We start from the raw sequence: 14,775 nt of genomic DNA, 5'->3' as shown, positions 1-14,775 counted from the left end.
TCTCTGTCTATAAAGGCTGGATGCAGTGGGCAGCAGGATAAGAGAGCGCCTGGATCCCTGAAGGCATGTCTATGTAATTGTACAGGAAACTATGAAAGTTGACTTAGCTCAGAACATGTTTCTGAACAAAGGGGTCTGTGGAGCTTGCCAAGAAACCCTGCATGCCCTCACCTGTTTTTCAGCAGAGTTCCTAATCCCGGGACTATTACTTCCTTGACATTTCTTTGTCAATTGCTCTTTCACAATCCCACCAACTATGGAGGATCTCCATGCATTTTATGGGGCTAGACTCCTTACACAGTGTCAGAGAAGAAAGAAAACAGGCAGCTGACCACACATGTTCCTTAAAGATCTCCCAGCAATTGTCATGAGTGGGGTATGAACCCCACTACTCCTTGATGATTCAGTTGAAGTGCAAAATATCAGCATGTGATTCGTAACCATACTAAACCTGCCTCTTATCAGCAGTATTTAGCAACACACATGCCCTTCTCCAGCTCAATACTCTGGGTAGGCATATAGAGCCAGAGGGCTGGGATCTCTTCCATTGGGAGCAGCAGTGACTGAATGGCTTGATAAATTCCAATTAGTTACACCTGTGCAACCCTTCTGACAGCAAGGGGGCTCTGCAGGCATATCTGAGGCAGGGCATCTCTTGAAGACTGCCGCTAACACAAGTACAGGCAGTCCCTGGGTTACGTACAAGATAGGGACTATAGGTTTGTTCTTAAGATGAATTTGTATGCAAGTCGGAACTGGCTCCAGATTCAGCCGCTGCTGAAACTGATCAGCGGCTGACTACAGGAAGTCCTAGGCAGAGTTGCTCTGCCCCCGGCTTTCTGGAATCAGCCGCTGATCAGTTTCAACAGCGGCTGAATCTGGACTCCTGGGACAGAACAGCTGGGGCACTGCCGGGTAGGTCCCCGCAGGACCAACCCGGCAGCACCCCAGCTGCTCTACCCAGGCGTCCCGCAACAAAAGCCTGGTCTGCTGGGGGGGGCGCACTAGCTGCGCCCCCTCCCCCACAGCAGACCAGGGAGACCCGAGCAAAGCCGCACAGGCGGCGGGACCCCGCTGCCCGTGCGGCTTTGCTCCTTTGCCCCTGTCTCCCTGCACAGGAGCAAAGGAGCAAAGCCGCACGGGCAGCGGGGTCCCGCCGCCTGTGCGGCTTTGCTCGGGTCTCCCTGATGGGCTGGGGAGTCCCCCCCAGCTCACCAGGAGCAGCTTTTCTCACCCCGGAGGACGCGGTGGCGGGACCACTGCGCTCTGGGCGGTCCCACCGCCCGCAAGCTCCGGGGCGAGAAAAGCCCTGTTTGTAAGTGCGGATCCGACATAAGTCGGATCCGCGTAAGTCGGGGACTGCCTGTATCCTCAATAGCATACATTTGCTTGGAGATATTTACTGAAATGATTCCTGGGAACAAAAACCCTCAGTTCAACTCTCAGATCCCAGGGGAGTTTGCAGGGCGAGCAGCCGGAAACAGGGTTTTTGATATGGGGTCAAAAGGAGACAGGAAATGCAGGATCCCAACTGCCATTTTCATAGTTGCTTATCCCAAAAGTGGAATCGCACTTTAGATTTAAACAGGGTCCAACAGGTTTGCTAGGCCCTTGGGCAATGAGGGCGGTGCCCATGCTTCCGGAAGGAGTAGGGCCTTGGGAGGAAGGAGCAAGGCTAGGGCAGCCAGGCCCCAGCATCACTCAAATGGCACGGTGCCCCCTCCCGCTGGCCCAACCATGCTTCACGGTGCTCCACTGGCTATTTTAAAGAGGCCAGGACTCCAGCCACTGCTGCAGCAGAGCTGGTGACTGGGAACCCTGGCCCCTTTAGATTCCCTGGGGCAACTGCCCTCTTCCTTTCCCCCTCCTCTTGGTGAGCCTGGAATTAAGCCTCCCATCCTTCATGTGAGGCAAATGGAGGCAGAGAACTAATCCAGGGGTTAATTAACCAATTAGTTTGTTATTTGCAAGTAAAGGTCCTTTTTCCATTTTATCTACGTAGCCTAAGGTCCAATGTGCTTCAACAGCAGCCTGGGAACTATGAGTTGTGGACTACAAACTGCAGCATGTTGGGAGAACTTCCTGCTAGGATGTACCCTCTGCCCACAGCAGGCTCTGCTTCTCCCTTGTCGATAGGCATGGAGACATACTAACGGGCACCAGAATCTCTGCTGTCTTCCCTCTGAGCAGCTGGCTGGTGTTGGTCAAGAGCTCCCTTCTGAGGTCCTTCCCCTCCAGCAGTCAGCCAAGACCGAGCATCTCCCCAGGCCTTTATACTTGGGCTACAAACTGAGCATGCCCAGCAGGGTTGCGGGGGCAGGGCTCCTTTAGCCAGGGTAACCTGGCTAAACGCTGTGAGTTCAGCGCAGGGCTGGCTCGCCCGGTCACAAGCACCCTGAGAGGAGTTTAAGTGATACAAAGGGAGAACATGGACTTGGCTGTTGTGGGGCTTAAGTTACTGTGGGAGTTGGAACATGTTGTCAGGGGGCTGTGTTATATGCTGCAACCTCTGCCCAGAGCAGGGTCTGAGCAGGGACTGAGCTAGAAGCAGCATGCAAGTTGCATGCAGAGAGGAGGGTCTGCTGAATTGTGATCCTGTTCTATGTTTTTTCAGAATAAAGCTGAATAACCTCACACTGGGCTAGTGAGCAGGAGGGGTTACATCTACATAATTCACTAGGGAGAGCTGGCCAATCAGTTAGTGCCAGGATCTGACTGCCCATGCTTCTTATTTTGTAACCATTTAAATAGGTTTTCTTTATTGCCAAGTCTGTCTTCATAAAATCACATGCTCACTGCTTGTGAAAGAGCATACACTGCAGAAAGCATGGAGGCTGCTTTTAGCTATGGCATAGATTCATTACTTGGGCCAACTCCTTTTTCATTCTCCTTAAGGGTTTGTGCGAGAGATTACTCAATGGCTCCCTGCAGACAAATCATATGTAATCTCTTGATACAACCCCATGACTACCTAAAACTTCAGTTGTCTTTATACCAACTAGTCAATCAGAACTTCCAGGCAATGGTGGGGTTAGAATTCAGATCCTCTTGCTCCTTCACATGAATCTCTCCCTCTTGAGCCAAAAGAGAAGCTGCCTTAGCTTTTGAAGTGTAGAGTATATGATATATAAAGCTGTTCAGTTTTGCCCCATACTCCACAAGCCAGTTCATTACAATGGCTTATGGCTCACATATACTATAGTTTATATACGCAAATTAATGGATCAAAGACAGTTATTGTTCCTCATTAGCTGTATACTGAAACAACCATCATACTCTCTGTCCTGTCAAGATTTTTCTTTTTCTCCGGAGTGAGCCTAGCTACCTCTATTTTGTGCATCAGCACATTTATGCAAAGTAGGAAATACACAGGTTTTAAAATATTGCTGCCCCAAGGAATGATCAGAATGTTCCTAGACACACACACCTTTCAGCTTTCCAACAGACTTTGCTTACTGAAGGAGTTTCTTCTTCAACTGTAAGAACCAACAGGAGGAAAATAAAATCAAGGGAGGCTGTAGTCTCCATCATTCCTTGACTAGAGAAAACTAAATTTCTTCTTACCCAGCACGGTCAATAGTTGTAAAGAAGCATGAGCCACTCATGTATCTTAGCTGGTTAAACACTGGAATAAACTGCCTGGAATAAGTTTCCTAGGGAAGTGGTGGAATCTTCCTCCCTGGAGATATTTAAGAGCAGGTTAGATAGTCTGATAGATGTCTATGGGTTCCCAAACTGGAGGGGGGGGCCCCTTTGGGTTTGTGTGAAGAAATTCCAGGGGGAGTGCGAGGCAACCCAGCTTCCCCCTCCCCATCAAGTTTTACTGCCCCAGTCAGTTCCTTTTTGGTTTTTTGCTCAACAAGTTTTGCTATTTTGGGGGGGGGGGAGGGGAGAGGGGAGGGTGCATGAAGGTTTTTCAAAAATCAGAAAGGGGGCGTGATGCTAAAAAGTTTGGGAACCACTGATCTAGATGGTGCTGGGTCCTGCCGCGAGGGCAGGGGACTGGACTGGACGACCTCTCGAGGTCCCTTTCAGGTCTACTGTTCTATGACTCTGGGCATTGGATAAAAAGATTTTAAAACCCAAGAAGTCACCTACCATCAGCTCAATTGCACTAAAAGGAAGCATTGGACATGTCAGGGGCATGTACCCTGAATATCAATGCAGAGTCCCACATGCAGCTATCAAATGGAAATCAGATGGTGTGAGCAAGTGAGGGCACGCAAGAGAAAGCTTAAGAATCTCTCTCGGCAAGCAGGGTAGAACAGATGGAACTAGCAGCAAGGGACGGGGAGGGAAGGAAGACAGTTTTTGCCATATAGTTCAAAACCGGTACAAGAAAGATGTAAAAAGCATCAGGCTTCATAGATTCAATCCCCAGTGGCGAGCATAAAAATTATTAAACACTTAAGAACTTTAATGGTTATCCAAAGCCAGGCCCTCATGCAAACACTGCAAATTACCCCAAGCAAAATCCTGCTGAATGGAGGTGCCTGTTTTTTAAATTCTGACCCAAATTTTTCAGTCTAGATCCTTTTTGTGTTTGCCACCAAAAGGAATCAGCAAGCAGATCATATTACAAAAGTATTTTCGCTCTACCCTCAGACAGAAATTGTTGCACACAAGGGTCATAAGAACAGCTACGTCACAGGGCTCAAAAGGAAGTTAGTGGAATAAAAGATCATCATCTAGCTTTTGTATAGTACGTTTCATCCGTAGATCTCAGAACACTTTCTAATGCAGATCAGGATAACTTCACCCATATTATAGATGAGGAAACTGAGGCATGGGGTAGGAAGCAATTGGCCTGAAATCTTCCAGCAAAGCAGGAAATTGAACTGTGGCCTCTTACACCCCAGTTCAGTGCCCTAGAGAATTAGGTGCTTAGGGCAGATGTCTATGCTTTACTGAGCATGACAAAATAATTCCTGTGAAACATCTAGGGAGAGGCCATCAGAAGCTGTGCTTTTTGATCAGTGACTGAGACCCTGATTCTCCTCCCCCTTGCACTGGTGTAATCCCCTTGATGCCAATGGCAGTAACTCTTGATTTACCCCAATGGAAGGAGAAAAACGGGCAGGGCCATAGGCACTTTCCAAGACTGAAATAAAAGGAAGGTAAACAGGACTGTACAGCTAGCTGTTGAAACATCTGAGTCACTGTTCTGAGAAACTGCTGTTTTCAGCACTGGCACCAAAAGGCGGCCCTGCCACGGAAAGACATTGCCTCCCCGAGAACATTAGTGACAATGTAGTACTTGTCTGTCAGACAAACAGCTAATTATTTCTGCTCAGAGCCAACTCAATGCCCTACACAGAGGTAGTTTTAAGAGATTGTTACAGGTGCTTCTTCAGCTACCTGGCACCGGAAAAGGTTCAGAAAAAGGCAACAAACATGATCAGGGTTTTGGAATGGGTCCCACATGAGGAGAAATTAAAAAGACTTGAACTTTTCAGCTTAGAAAACAGAACACTGAGGGGAGAGGGGATAGAATAGAGGTCTATAAAATCATGAGTGATGTGGAAAAAGTGAATAAGAGAAAATTATTTACTTGTTCCCATAATATAAGAACCACATTGAATTAATAGGTAGCAAGTTTAACACAAACAAAAGGACATTTTTCTTCATGCATCAGAGGGGTAGCCATGTTAGTCTGAATCTGCAAAAGCGACGAGGAGTCCTGTGGCACCTTACAGACTAACAGATTTATTGGAGCATAAGATTTCGTGGGCAAAAACCCACTTCGTCAGATGCATGCAATGCACAGTCAGCCTGTGGAACTCCTTGCCAAAGGATGCTGTGAAGACCAGGACTTTAATAGGATTCAAAAAAGAACTAAATAAATTCATGGAGGTTAGATCCACCAATGGCTATAAGCCAGGATGGGTAGGGATGGTCCCTAATCTCTGTTTGTCAGAGGCTGGAAATGGATGACAGGAGAGGGATCATGTGATGATTACCTGTTGTGTTCACTCCCTCTGGGGCATCCGGTATCGGTCACTGTTGGACAACAGGACACTGGGCTAAATGGACCTTTGGTCTGATTCAGTATGGCCGTTCTTATGTTCTTAAGTCTTGTGGATGAGGGGAAAGTAGAAGTTGTGGTATATCTAGACTTTAGTAAGGCATTTGATACAGTCTCACATGATCTTTTCATTAATAAACTAAGGAAATACAACCTAGATGGAGCTACTATAAGGTGAGTGAATAACTTGCTAGATAACATTTCCCAGAGAGTAGTTACCAATGGTTCACAGTCATGCTAGAAGGGCATAACAATTGCAGTTATGCAGAGATCACTTCTGGGTTCAGTTCTGTTCAATATCTTCATCAATTATTTAGATAAAAGAATAGAGAGAACTTTTTAAAAGTTTGCAGATGGTATTAAGCCAGGAGGGGTTTCAAGTGCTTTGGAGGACAGGATTATAATTCAAAATGATCTGGATAAACTGGAGAAATGGTCTGAGGTGAACAGGATGAAATTCAATAAGGTCAATGCAATGTACTCTACTAAGGGAGGGACAATCAGTTTCTCACATTCAGAATGAGGAATGACTACCTAGGAAGGAGTACTGTGAAAAGGGTTGTGGGAGTCATAGTGTGTCACACTGTTGCAAAGCAAACATGCAGGGATGTATGAGCAGGAATGTTGTAGGTAAGACACAAGTAATTATTCCCCTCTACTCTGTGCTAATTAGGCCTCAACTGTAGTGTTGTGTTTAGTTCTGGGTGCCACAGTTCAGGAAAGATGGGAACAAACCCATTGACTAGGGTGGTTGTGGAATCTCCATTATTAGACATTTTTAAGAGCAGTTAGACAAACACCTGTCAGGGATGGTGTAGATAATGTTTGGTCCTGCCATAAATACAGGTGACTGGACTTGAGGACCTCTCAATGGTCCTTCCACAGTTATCATATCATTAGGCCAGCAATTACCAACTAAGTGTTCATGGCTCAGGCTGCCCTTGGCCCCCTCTCACCCCAGCAGCTTAGGGCCACATGAGAGGTGCCTCTCTGTGTCCACATCTGGTGGAGGGACACTTCTTCCACGGGTCCATGCTAGGCTGGGTGGGACCCACGGAAGGAGTGCCTGTCCCCAACTTCAACAGCTGAGGGACAGCTCCGGGTTGGGCACACTTCTCCAGTCCCAGCATGGAGCTGCTGCAGCTAAGGGGGAGATACCCCTTCCCATTAGCCCCAGCATGGAGTTGCCATGGCTGGGGAAGAGGGACCCCTCCAGACACAGAGCTGCTATGGAAAGAGAAGGGTCCTCTCCAGGCCCTGGCATGGAGCTGCTACGGCTCAGAGGAAAAGCATCCCCTCCTGCAGGCCCCAACCCAGGCATAGCAGTTAAATGGTAGGGCCAGCAGACAGAAGTGGTGCTCCATATGGCTGACCAAAGCCTCTGAGCAGGGCTTGTTAGGCAGCTTAGAGGGATCTTAGGTTCAGATAAAATTTAGTTTGCGTTGGCCCTACTTTAGCAGGGGGTTGGATTAGGTGATTTTAGAGGTCTCTTCCAACCCTAATCTTCTATGGATTGGATATAATCAGCAAGAGGGAAACTTCTTGTGAGCAATTTAAAAGGATATATGAGACTCAGCCCTAGTGAAAGGAACTGAATTGTTAAAGAAACAAATGGGAAATGGGGATAGCCTAGAACAGGTTCTGCAGCAAATGACCCCAGAATACTTCCATTGCATACTTGCAGTTACTCATTTCTGGAAAGCCTGCCCCAGATCTTGTCCTTGCATGTTACCTGTGCCCACAGAGAACAGAAGTTTGTAATGGCTATCACCTAGAGGCCTTCAGTCCCTCCTGCTGTTAGCGCTGGAGGTTCCTAGTTCAATGCCTGTCATCAGTCACAATTGTGGGCGGTGGCATTCTTGTAAAGCACTTCCACTGAATGCCTGGCAGAAGCTGGGCTATACTGGCTAGTATTCTAAGAGACTACAGAGCAGAGCCCCCCCTCTAACACCAAGTCCATGCTGTACAGTGGAAGCTCCAGACTTCTCAACAGTGTGTTAATGACAAAAGGCTACCAAATTTGTTTCACTGGGATTCAAAACCCAGCCCTGACGCCAGATCTCTAGAAGCGCAAGACCAATTCCGCAGTTGCAAGGTGCCTCCCAATCTCTTTGCCATACTGACACCTGGGTGTGGTTTAAATGTGAGCTTCCAACAGGCCAGTGCATCAAACATTTATATACCCTGGTCAGCACGTTCACATATGAAATGGGCACTGACTCAGCTCACTTATCATGGATGCACCACCCAAAGCAGCTTGGTCTCGACTATGGGAAGCCAAGCATGGAATATGAAAGTTCTATGTAAGGCATATGAATGTTAAAATTGGGGTCCCAAATACACAATGGCCACAAGCACTGAGGCTAGATCCTCAAAGGTATTGAAATCAGGAGGCGTTAGGCACTGTAGTCGGTTTGCCTGTCCGGAGGGGTTCCTCCTCCTCCGGCTCAGTGGTGGGCCAGTCCGCCCCACTGCGCTGCCCCTTTAAGGCCAGCCCCGTTAGTTCCCCGGGCGCAGTCCAGCCCTTAGTTCAGGGGGTGACAGCCGCAAGCCACCACTGTCAGTTTATAAGGGGTGGCCAGGCCCTTGATGCTGGGTGTGGCAGTAACCCAACACAGTCAGTTTATAACCGGCGGCCAGGCCCTTAGTTCAGGGGGCGACAGCCGCAAGCCACCACTGTCAGTTTATAAGGGGTGGCCAGGCCCTTGATGCTGGGTGTGGCAGTAACCCAACACAGTCAGTTTATAACCGGCGGCCAGGCCCTTAGTTCAGGGGGTGACAGCCGCAAGCCACCACTGTCAGTTTATAAGGGGTGGCCAGGCCCTTGATGCTGGGTGTGGCAGTAACCCAACACAGTCAGTTTATAACCGGCGGCCAGGCCCTTAGTTCAGGGCATGGCAGCAAACACAGGCAGTGTATTAGCAGGGAGCTCCTTGTTCAGGAGGGGTGCAGGCGGATCGCCTGTGGCAGTGGCGAAGGGGGAGGCTGCCACCCAATACGTGGGTGGCAGGGGGGGCGCAGGCCCAGGGCCCTAGGGCAGCAGTGCAGGCTGCTTCGGCTCAGCGGAGGCTCCAGCCCAGGGGCCTTTAACAGCCCCCTCCATCCCTGGGCCACTTCCGTTCTCCCCCTCGGGCGGTACCTGGGGGTCCAGCGGTGGAGGCAGGAGTCCAGGAGAGTCTCGTCCCACCGGGGCGGTCCGGGCCAGTCGGTGGCCGCTTGCAGGTCACTGGGACTCAGCAGGGCTCCCGGTGCGGGCAGGGTCGGGCAGCTGGGCCAGGGCCCGTGGAAATCCCTGGCGGCGCCTCCGGTCGAGGCAGCCGAGGCCGTGGCTGGGGCCGCTTCTCCGGGTCCCGGGGCAGGCGCTGGGGCAGAGGTTCGGGCAGGCCCTGTGGCTCCGCCGTTGCGTCCGGGCGGGTAGGCTGCTGTGCGGGGCCTCCGCTTCCCAGGCAGGGAGCCAGTAGTCTGCCTCTGGGCCCCCGCAGGTAGGAGGCCCAGGCCAGGCCTCAGCCCCCACTCCCCCGGCTGGGAGTCCCGGAGAGGCCTCTGGGCAGGCTCAGCCCTGACTGAGGCTGCTGCCTGGGCTTTTATAGCCCTGGGCCCGCCCCTTGGCTTCCAGTCAGGTGACAGGGCAGGGTTAGCCTCAGCCCAACATGGCGTCCGGAGGGGTTCCTCCTCCTCCGGCTCAGTGGGCGGCCAGTCCGCCCCACTACAGGCACCTTTGAGGATCTGGGGCTGAAACCACATACTTCACATTCACTAGACAGCTGAAGCCAAAGTGGCTTGATTTCTAGAGGTGCTAAGCACTCGTGGCTGCTGTTGAGCTCAGTGGCACGGAGAGCCACAGTCTTTGCTTGGCACATCTCCAATCACTAGTGCGTTATCTGATCAGTGTTAACACTAGCTGCCAGAGCCATCCTTACCCATACACAAAACATGCAGCTGTATAGGGCACCTGAAAAATCTCGAACACCTCTGGGTCCTAATGTCCACGCACCTGCCTCTTCCTATCCCTGCTGCGTGGTCCTGCTTCCTCTGGTGAGGATCTAGTTAACTTAAGAGAAACAAAGCCCGCCAGAGTTATTAGCAAAATGTGGAACCAGTGAAAGAGCAGTTCAACTGGTAATGAAACCATTTCACAGGTACTTGCCAACCACAGGACATGATTGTCATTTTCTAAATGTTCTGTGTTAGTTGACAGGGCCTTAGTTTAAAATTTGCTTAACAAATATTTCATTAGTGTGTTGCTGAAGATTATAAAAACTACATCTCTAAAAAATTGTTCCCCTCCCCCTCAGGCTGCCATTGGGCATAGGGGCACCAGTTTAATAGTATTGCATAGGGGCCCATACATCCCAAGGATGGTCCTGGTAGCTGCCTTGACCAAATTGAACACTTGCTACTAGCTGAGTCCATTAACTTGTTCCCCAACACCTGGGAGCCCATCTCCCAATGGCGAGCCCTTCCAGAGCTTTCCCTTATGCTGAAAATATTACTTCCAAAGATCTCTGCCATGTGAATGAATGCAAGTCCATGCCATTAAATACAAAGATGGTTGAAAATTGTTGCTTTTAGATTTTAACCTCTGGAACGTGTTGGTCTGAAGGAAAAGAGCCTTCCTCTGGTTTCCTATGGAAACCGGTAATGAGAGATGAAACCTTTCACCTCTTCAGCATCCTTCCAGAGCCAGCTTGAGGCACCAGAGAAATGGAATGATAAGAGTTGGAGGACTTAGTTCAGTCGCTTGTGAGCAGGTTTTCACAGCACTAAGTCCACCATCATGGTCAGTGCAGCAGAAGCGTTAAAGGAGGAATGGATCCCACAAATGAACTCCTGTCTCAGCCGGGCTTGAGACACATATATGAGCCAGCACTTGGGGATGAAGATTGCCCTATCTGCCTGTGTAGTACTTATACTTGCAACCAAACAAAAGCTCAGCTGGCTTGAAGCATTTACTGGCTATGCCAGTCTCTGATTCTGCCAGTGCCAGAGGCACAATTCCAAACTTAGGATGAGCCAGGGTGGCACATCTATCCAAAGTTCTATGTCATCAGCAGCTCAAGATCAACCCAGAGCAGGCAAAGTCTTGCACAGAACTGCCTTTTGAATAGGTCGGTGTTTTGTACTACCACAGAGTGGGCAAAATCCCAGCCTAAGAACCCTTCCAAGGCATGCATGGGTGCTATGAGTTCTGACATTTTTGTTGTTTACAATCACAAGGTTAAACAGTTAAGAAGGGAAACATCCCTTGAAATCTCTCCCCCACCCCTGTATGATATAATTGAACACATGAATTATAACAGCACCTATAGCAGTGTTTCTTAAACTGTGTTCTGTGGCACACCGGTGTGCCGTGAGGCAGTCAAGAGGTGTGCTGTGGAGAACAACAAAGTTCAAAATGGTTGCCCTTAAAGGGACAAGTGACTTTTTTTTTTGTCTCAACAAAAAAATCCTTGGTGTTCCTCATTAAAAAAAATTATTTGGTGTTCCTCAGTCTTAAAAAGTTTAAGAAACACTGACTTATAGTCACTCAGTGGACTGGGACCCCATTGTACTACACAAACAGAAACTGACAATCCCATATCCAGTGAGTTTACTATTATCACAGTACCTATTTCTAAAGCACATTTCAACACATTGTGCCCTCCATTTAATTGTCATAATTATGAGACATTAACTGCTAAAGTACATTTTTATAAACAAGGAGAGCAATGGTCACCATATGCCCATCTCTATGAGCCTGAGCTCCGAGTGCAATATATTAAAAAAAAAAGTAACAATACCATCTTCCCTACTATCTAGGGATCAGCCAAACAAGTGCACATTACAGCTATTTTATAGATGAAGCCTCATGAACAGTTCTATTTTTCAACTGCAAATATTCAACTTTTGCAATAGAAAACAGCTTTCTTTTTCATAAGGAAATTATTTTCTGTCCAAAAAATTCATGTTAAAAACCTTCAGTTCATAAAAAAACTGAAATATTGTTGAAAATTGAAAAAGCTTCAGATTTTTTTATTTACTGATAAATAAGTCCAATTTTTGAAGGACACATTTGACAAGCATAATTTTCATTTAGAGTTGTTGTGCAGGCAGAAAAAAATAAAATAAAATAATAGCCCTGAGCAATGTTCCTTTTTTTCCATTCATGGGCAGAATACATTTTATGTATACTGAAATATGTACAGATGTGCGCTGCCAGTAGAAATGCATGCTGCTGGCTATGGGTGCTCTGCTAACTAGCTGGGCAGCATTTGAATCTCTTGAGTGACTACCCAAGGGTATATCTAGACTGCATCCCTCTGTCGGCAGAGGGATGCAGATTAGGCAGGTCGACGTTGCAAATGAGGCAAGGATTTAAATATCCTGTGCCTAATTTGCATAAAATGGCCACCATATTTTCCTGACAGATCTTTGTTGGCAAATAGTGGCAGTCTAGAGGGGGATCTGTCGAGAAAGAAAGTCTTTTTCGACAGATCCCTTATGCCTCCTGCAAGGAGGTTTACAGGAGCTGTAGAAGAAGACTTTCTTTCTCGACAGATCCCCTCTAGACTGCCACTTTTTGCTGACGAAGTGCTGAGTCTGAAAAATGCGGTGGCCATTTTTATGCAAATTAGGCACAGGATATTTAAATCCCTGCCTCATTTGCAATGTCGACCTGCCTAATCTGCATCCCTCTGCCAACAGAGGGATGCAGTCTAGACATACTCCAAGTGCTCAGCTTCCAAGGAACACTGGTCCTGAGGAGTTCTACTCAGGAGCCTTTTGCCTTTGGTGAGCTGGGCCTACAGGGCTGCAGGACTGTGTTACCCACCACATCATCTGTTAGGCAGAGACGTAGAAACAGACTACCAACTCAAGTGCAAAGGATATAACAGGACTGAGGTGCAGTGGAGAAGCGGGGTTTGAAGGAGGTGCCTGCCTACACTAGACTGGCTCTAACATTGTCAGTTCCGTACCTCCCTTCCAACAGCATTAATGTACATACTAATTCAGAGATAAGCCAATAGTCCTCTGCATGAGAAAGGGCAAGCCAGAAATTTCATAAGCCCACCTCCTAGGCATCCATCCACAGTCTTTCACTCTCTCTCCAGCCCATCAAGTCTAATGATCTAATTAGCTTTGCTTTTCATCAGTTAGCTAGAATGTCTATCCATCCCAACAGTCCTCAACTTTTTCTTTCCGAGGACCCTCCAACACGCTGTTGAAAACTCCACAACTGTTTTTCTGCATATAAAAGCTGGCACTGGGGGCAGCAAGCAGGACAACTGCCCAGGTCCTATTCCCCACAAAGCTAAGTTGCTTTGTCTTATGCCATAAGCTTTGACTTATGTGATGGGGCTTAGGCTTTTCTGCCCTGGACTCCAGCAAATCTAATGCCAGTCCTGCTTAGAGAACCCCCTGAAACCTGCTTGCAGCCATAGAGGGGGATCCAGATCCCCCAATGAGAACCACTGCTGTTCATAAAACAAAGGGGAGATATAGCCCTTACTTGGTCTATAGCAATCTTAGGTAGAAGAACAGTGGCTTAAGAGAGGTTAGTGAAAAGGAATGCAATGATCAGCCAATGTGGAGATGCAAATGGATATGGATTAGAACTGACCTGAGCCCTAGCCACAAAGTTTAGATTCAGATCTGATCCCTCCCACCTTTGTGATCCACTCAGTTTCTTATACCATACCCAGCATTTTGGTATCCTGGCAGCATTTGGACCCAGGCTATTTCAGCCTATTATTTAGGGATTTCAGATACGGGCCCTGCATGCTCCACAGCATATTGGAAGCTGGAATTTGATTCAGGTCCATTTCTGTCAACAACAAAAGCCTTTGGCTAGATCCAAGCACAGGCAGGTTATAAACAAATAGCCTTTTTCCTTCAGTGGGGGCAGAGAGGAGGACAGACAGACAAACAGAACAAAGGTATTCTCTCTCTAGGTACCCCACAAAACATGAGTGAGTGGTCCTACCTGTGGCAGCTCTTCAGCTCAGGTTTCCCTCAAAGTCAAACTTGAGACTGGAGTGTGAAGCTGCTGAAACTGTCTCCCTCGGCAGCTGCAATGTTTACCTGGTAGGGCTGACTTCCAAAAGCCAAGCCTTGTTCTGAGGAAGAGTTGTGGGTGTGTCCTGCGTTGCAGGGGAAGATCAAACAAGTTTCTGTATTCAGATGCAGTCTCCCTGCTAGCTGCCTCTCACCAAGGAGGTGCCCGTCTCCTGCTGCATTCCTCACATACCCTTGCTCAGCACTCTGCCCGCACAGGATTTTGAGAAGACCAAACCTCCACTCCAGCTCCTTTCATCCAGTGCTGTCTAGGGATTTATTTACAGGTCTGCAGAAAGAACTGGAGCACCCCTTCCTCCCGCCTCTCCTAGTTGTGTGTCAATTAGAACTGAATCTGGAAGTTCAGTGTGACACTGTGCCCCCACATTTTTTATGGAAAGGTGGTTTTGAATATGAATATGCATAACTCAAACATGCTTTATGCAAAACAGGGCAAGTAACTTATCAAGAGTTAGTACCCTCTGAATATGTATATTTTATTAGTGTGCATGTATCATTCTTATATGTGAAGCTAGGAATATAAAGTTTAAACCTGTTTATTAATCTAAGTCGTCTAGTGAAAAACATTAGTGGTATTTAAGGAACTTAATAGCCCAGCACGCAGGACAAGGATATGTGAATAGTCTTGTTTTTCCTGTAATTCCAGACTGTGGTTGGTCTTACAAAGACATGTAACCATTCCACCTGGTGCTCAG

General features: G+C 47.9%; 1 protein-coding gene across 9 annotated transcripts in view; it reads right to left on the bottom strand.

Moving 5' to 3' along the window:
- ZNF185 (zinc finger protein 185 with LIM domain) overlaps window positions 1-14,363 on the bottom strand; it is a 78,106-nt gene extending 63,743 nt beyond the window's left edge. For 2 of the 9 annotated variants that reach the window (XM_075941216.2, XM_075941215.2), the window contains exon 1: window positions 13,989-14,355. The gene's annotated coding sequence lies outside the window, so the exon portion shown is untranslated. Of the gene's footprint in view, window positions 1-9,164; window positions 9,611-13,988 lie in introns of those variants that run through there. The other 7 variants (XM_006111329.5, XM_075941213.2, XM_075941212.2 and 4 more) reach the window with 7 other exon arrangements.
- Between the last annotated feature and the right edge of the window lie 412 nt (window positions 14,364-14,775).

Source organism: Pelodiscus sinensis, chromosome 13 (assembly GCF_052426305.1).
Source record: "Pelodiscus sinensis isolate ZL-2025 chromosome 13, ASM5242630v1, whole genome shotgun sequence".
Classification (NCBI taxonomy): domain Eukaryota; kingdom Metazoa; phylum Chordata; order Testudines; family Trionychidae; genus Pelodiscus; species Pelodiscus sinensis.
The sequence above is the reverse complement of the archived record's forward strand: the minus strand, read 5'-3'. Positions and strand labels throughout refer to the sequence as shown.